This window comes from Heterocephalus glaber, unplaced genomic scaffold (genome assembly GCF_053883595.1).
Source record: "Heterocephalus glaber isolate CG9 unplaced genomic scaffold, H.glaber_assembly_v1.0 deba00001688, whole genome shotgun sequence".
NCBI lineage: Eukaryota > Metazoa > Chordata > Mammalia > Rodentia > Bathyergidae > Heterocephalus > Heterocephalus glaber.
In genome coordinates, this window is record NW_028258413.1 from 8,005,169 (window position 1) to 8,011,168 (window position 6,000).

At 50.0% G+C, this 6,000-nt stretch overlaps 1 protein-coding gene across 4 annotated transcripts in view; it reads right to left on the reverse strand.

Moving 5' to 3' along the window:
• Positions 1-4,774, reverse strand: part of Nfkb1 (nuclear factor kappa B subunit 1) — a 96,555-nt gene extending 91,781 nt beyond the window's left edge. For 2 of the 4 annotated variants that reach the window (XM_021245471.2, XM_021245469.2), the window contains exons 1-2: positions 4,466-4,774; positions 2,575-2,689 (exon numbers count right to left, since the gene is read on the reverse strand). The gene's annotated coding sequence lies outside the window, so the exon portion shown is untranslated. The remainder of the gene's footprint in view (positions 1-2,574; positions 2,690-4,465) is intronic. The other 2 variants (XM_021245470.2, XM_021245468.2) reach the window with 2 other exon arrangements.
• Between the last annotated feature and the right edge of the window lie 1,226 nt (positions 4,775-6,000).

Below are 6,000 nucleotides of genomic sequence, written 5' to 3' on the forward strand. Positions count from 1 at the left end.
TGCTACAAGGGACAGGGGATGGACAAACCTCACCACACGGAGCCCCACGCTGTGCAGCGTTACAGAATCCTTAAAGATGAAAGGAAAGGACAGTCAGTATCCCTGCCGAGTGCCTGCTTGTTCTTGAGGGTTTCTATCTAATCACGTAACCGGCACAGATTTCTGGGTGACAGGGTGTGGAGAGGGTAACCTGGGGCCACGTTTAGGTGACAGACTTCAGTAGATGTTGGCGATCCTGGGACTGGAAAGTGGTGCTTCCCTTTCTGGACATGCTAATAAGAAACCGCAGTCTCAGTGGAGTTCAGAGCAACTCTGACTGCCTAAAGTTCTGCTCTTCACTCATACACACACCGTTTATCATTTCAATTATTTTATTACCTCGCTTGACAAGCGCTGTAACACTCTGAAACTACAAGCATGCTTCCAGTTCATATGCTCCTATTTCAGAATGAAAAGCTTCTTATGGAGGCACGAGGGACTTTTTAATAATTTACTTGTTCTAATAAACTTCAAGCGTACTTTGGATAATAATAAAATACCTAGGAAGCAGGAACTGGGTTTTTGGCCTCTTTCTCTCTGTCTCTCTCTCTCTCTCTCTCGTACCGAGGATCGAACTTGGGTCCTTGCGGTTGCGAGGCAGGCAGCGAAACCACTGAACTAAATCCCTGGCCCTTTGGCTGCTTTCTTAACGGAAGGCAAGGTAAAATTGTGTAATTTTTGTTCTCTATAGAAAGGCTGTCCATTTAAAACAAAACAATGTAATATCAGTCAATCATTCAACACACGTTTACTGTGTTCCAACAAGCAGGATGCTCAGTATGATATGATTAGATATTATTCCTTTTGAGCTGGAACTATAGGATTTGATTCTTTCAAAGAGCTTTTTCTTTTTTATTGGTATGTGTCTGCATTATATAATACTTCATTGTGGGGAATTAGTGCATCTACATATTATATATCGCTCATTTTCAGTTTTTATAATTTAGGGTCTTCTTTTTTTTTTTTTTTGGTATTGGGGATCGAACTCGGCTCCTTGCACTTTCAAGGCAGGCAGTGGAACCACTGAGCTAAATCCCTGGCCCATTATTATTTATGATTTTGAGACAAAGGCTCACTAAGTTGCCCAGGTTGTGCTTGGACTTGTAATCCTCCTGCCTCAGCATCCTACAGTGCTAGGTTTACACATGTATGTGCCTCCACACCCAGTTCTGTTGATATTTTAAATCTGTTGATATCTATTGAAAACATGGGTCAGAACAGAAGCTGGTTATAAAGTTTTTGGCCTAATGGTGATAAAAAAAACAGAAGTAATAAGCCAATTTGTAATGGATAGTTAAACTTATACTGTACATATATCATTATTTCAATTTCAAAAACACAACAAATTAAAGGAGATGAAACATATTGCTGATAATATAATCAGTGTTAGTTATGACAGAAAACACAAGGACTGAATAATAATAGCTTTCTTTTTAAAATTTAAAATACAGTATGTATAATTAATACTCTAAACACATTTTTGAGGGGGTTTCCTATCATCTTGAACAATCACATCTCACGAGCCTTTTGTGTTAAGACTGTTAGGTCTTAAATTCTTTGTGGGGAAGCAATGCAATTTCATTTCACAACTTTTCCCAAACTGTCAGTTGCTCTTCCAGGCCAGGTCTCCTGGCCCCTGCTGAGCATCTCAGCTAGTGCGTGACCCTGTACCTAGAGACACCTCCAGGCAGAAGCAGTCTCAGCAGCACGAACAGAGTGCTGTTCTTTTTTCCTTTCTAGATCTGACAGGAAGGCAGGCACTCTCACAAAGGAGAGAGTGCCAAGCTACGAGGGTTGGTTCTGTGACTATAACCATCAACTATGCTAACCTGTGTGGTTTCCCAGACACTAGTGGAATCCACTAGCAGGGTCTCCACTCCTTTGATGCTGTACCTGCTGCCTCTGAAACAAAGTGGGTGCAGGAGGACACAGAGAGCTAACTCCCAGAGAGCAGGTGCCATCACTCCAGCGCAACTCCCTGGCCACCAGGAAGCGGCTGCCCGACAGCCAGATGGGACACACACGCGGATGTAGGAGCAGGAGCAGGACACCTTGGAAGTGTCCTCCTCTAGCACCAAAGTTCTATTCTTCCGTCTCCTCCCTGTCTTCTTACACAATAGCCCCACTGCCTCCTACAGTCCATACTCTAGACAGAGTCAACAAGTCAGCCAATCAGAACAACCTTCCCACTGAAGGCCAGGCAGGTTCAGGAGAAATTCTGCAGAGCCATTGATTCCTGAGCAGCAACTCCTGCTAATGGGATTATCGCTCAGTCTGCAGAGCAGGGGAGCATATTGATTCACTTTCTGCATTCCACATCTACTTCCTGCTACCCGCACAGCAGCCCATCTACCAATCAATTCTTACCACCAAAAAAGACCACACCTTGAACGCTGTATCAGAAACCCACAGGGCAGGGCAGGGGGTGCAGTTCAGTGGCAGAGCATGCCTGGGGCCCAAGGTTCCATCCCAGGACCAACCACTTAACAACAACAAAACCTATATGGCAATGCAGATATAATTATTTCAACTTACAGTTTTACAATGTCAACTGGTTGTCTTGCTTTTCCCAAGTTCAAACTAATTGAAGGTTCTGAAGTAACCACTTCCCCTCAGAGGCCAGGACTTTCACCTCTGCACAGGAAAATACCTGTCATAAATCAGGTAACAGCAAGGGTGTGAGGACTGAACCATGGCCCAGGATGCTCCAGCTGCCAATTCATTACCGAGCCCTCCGGTCTGCCAACACTGGCATCCCTGAGAGTCAGAGTAGAAACTTACTTCATCATTTATCTGGAAGTCTAAACGTGGTGACCTAAGCAGCCTGCAGAGATTCTAGTTTTTCGTGCCGGCTTCCATTTGTTTCACAGTGCAGCGAGAAGAAAAACGCAAGGAACGAGCTCACTCAGTCTAAAACTCTGCCTGTTTAGATTCACTGGGCTTCCACCAACTGCAACTTGGTCGCCACAGATGATCTTAAGAGGTAAAAATAAGTAAAAAAGGAAGTACCGAGATCAAAGCAGTGCTGACAGGGGCAGGACTGTTTTTGCAGTATATACCCTGGCAGTCACTGACTGGGCTAGAAAACCAGAGACATCCACTCGGTTCAAGGGGAGTCAGCACTAGTTGCAGAACACAAGATAAAGCCGAAATTTTAAAACTGAGATAACGCAGCATCACTTCGCCACCAACTTTTAATAGGGTGATGCTGCTTTCTTAAAGCAGTCTTTCAAACAGTTTAGAAGGGGTTGATTTTTCACAGCAAGTAGCACTGGCTCCGGCCAATGAAGTAATCTTACTTTCTGTCTGGTTCATTGGGCAGGGTACAGCACAGGAAGACCTTTTAGCTAAGCAGGTGAGGGAGGATAATCAGGAGCCACACTTGTAGCTACGGAGAGACAGTTTAAGATGTCGTGTTTCCACTCATTACACATGATAAATGTATAATAGGAAACATCTCTTTTTTATTTTCTGTCTACCTGAATTCATAAGTTCACAACCAAACAAAAGCCCTTTGCTTTAAATTATTTACATAATTTTTTATTGGATCAAACAGCAAAAGGATTCATGTCTAGAAAGCACAATATGAAAATCAGGAACATACTTCAGGCAAAGGCTTAATTTTAATCCAGTTTCTTTTTTAAAGCTTTAACAAATAAGAATGTAGTTTAAGCTACTCAGCGCTTCAGTCGAGTTCTTTGAGAAAACTAGTGAAATCTTAATCTGAAGCCTTAGTATGAGAGCAAAGATCAGTTTGTAGGAGAATGTTTTAGTGCCTGGGCTAGTGAATGTTTGGAGAATACTATAGCCATTTCTCACTTAGGAGCCCTATAACAAAATCTTTGGGTCAAATACAGATATTTTATAAGCTCAATATAAAGCTGTACTTTAAGTCCATAAATATGTCTTAAATCTGGACGACCAACCAGATGCTGTATCCCGGGTCTTACTTCAGTTTCAGAACACACCAATAACCCAGGGCCAACAGCTCCGCCGTGTGCATTTTTGAAGCCCCCAAGAAAACTTAACTGGGGCAGGCGTGGTTGGTATCACTAGCACTGCTCAGAGGTCACGCTGGGCGCCTGGTGCCATTGTCCACGAGTTTTACATAATCAAGCGTCTGAGAAGTGCCAGGAGGGGGGATCTCTTGGCTCCAAGGCCAGGCCCCGCCATCGTACCAGGCCCTGCTTAATTCTGCAACATTAACGCGCAGGAGAGGGAGAGGGCTCGCGGCAGGCCCAGGCCCGGCACCCCGGGGGCTCTGGCGGCGCCCCAGCTCCCAGCCCGGGGTGAGCCCGCTGTGCCCGGCGTCCACCTCGCCGCCGCGGCCTGGGCCGAGCAGCCCCGGTCCCGCCCTGGTCCCCGCCGGCCCGGCCCGGAACGAGGAAGTGGCTGCGCCCCGCTGGGCCCCGCGCGCCCTGCTCACCCTGCGGCCCGCGGTCCCGGGGTCGCGGCCGGGCTGACGGATCGGATCCGGTCGGGTCTCAGCGGTCTGATCGGGCCGGGCCGGAGCGGGTCTGAGCGGATCGGTCGGATCGCGTCGGATCGGGTCCGGTCAGCGGCCCTCCATGCTGCGCGCGGGACGGGCGGGGACGCGGTGGCGAGCAGGGCGGCGCGGACCGCGGGGAAGGCAGGCGGACCGCGGGGAAGGCAGCGCCGTCCGGCGTCGCCCAGTAGCGAAACCTCCTCTTCCTGCGGGTGGCGGCGCTGCCTCGGCCTCGCTCGCGCTCTCACTTCCTGCTGGAAATTCCCGCTGACGTCGGCGGGGCCGGGCCCGGGGGCGGGGGAAGCCCGGGGAGGGGGACTCGGGGACGGGGACCCTGGGGTGGGGTGGGGGCGGGGCGGGGACCCCAACCTCTTCAGGCGGCCTCGTGGTTGAATGAGGGCAGCGGGTCCCCAACGGGCCTGGGGATCCGAGCCCCCGATAACGTCCGTGCCGCCCGACTCACCCCGGCTGACGGCTCCAGTTCTCCGGAATCCGCACTTTCACCCTGATTCCGATGTCACCCCGCCCCGTCCATGAAGGATGACAGCTGAGCGTCCTGACGCCTTCGGGGTCCGCAGTCCTGCCCACGTCGGTTACCCGGGAAACACCTGGCCACGGTCATCCTGGCGGCCCTGGAATTCCAGCCCTGGCCGGACCTCTCGGGCGGGCACAGCACCGGGGACAGGGCTCCCGTGGGACCGCCCGCCTCAGGCCCTGGACCCCACTCCCTTTAGGCGCAGGTCGTGATGCCCTGGGTTGAAGCAGCCTGTGGAGCTCGCTGTGTAATTTAACTTGCAAACATCAGGAATGGGTCAGAAGCCATGGCCGTGTTGCAGAGGTGTGGAGGGCGGTGGCCTCAGGTGGCCTCTCGTCCCTCTGCCCGAGGCTGTCAGGACCTCCTGGTGCAGTTGGGGAGGAACTGGATCCTTTTTACTGGCTGTATGCTGTCATTTAGCTCCCTTGAAACAGCTAGAATTCAGGGGATCCTTGAGGATCAGGAGCAACGATGTTATTTATGGGACATTATTAGAAATCCGCCACTGTTACACCCAAGGAGGTTGATGTATAATTTATATAAAATGATGGGCCTTCTCCTTTCTGCCCAGGGACCAATGTGAGCATGAGAGACAGCTACAGGAGTAGAGCCAGGGCCGTTCATTTGGGGAACATAAATCGAAGAGTTAACTGGTGCCGAGTTCAGTTAAATTTCAAACTTCAAATGTCCTCTTAGAGTGAACTTGAAGCTGAGGGTGGAGTGTCGGCATAATTTCCTCGGACCCTGGTAACGGATTGCGCCAGGTGGATGGCCTAATGCTGCCTGGCCTTGTCCTGGAACAGAAATCCTGGGGCCACAATGGCCATGCTCCCTCCTGGCTCCGGGAAATGTCTGGAGCCCCTTCCCGGCCTCTGGTGGCTCTGGTCACTCTGGCAGGGCTCTGTCACCTCATCTGTGCCTCCATCTCCTTTCTCTGATT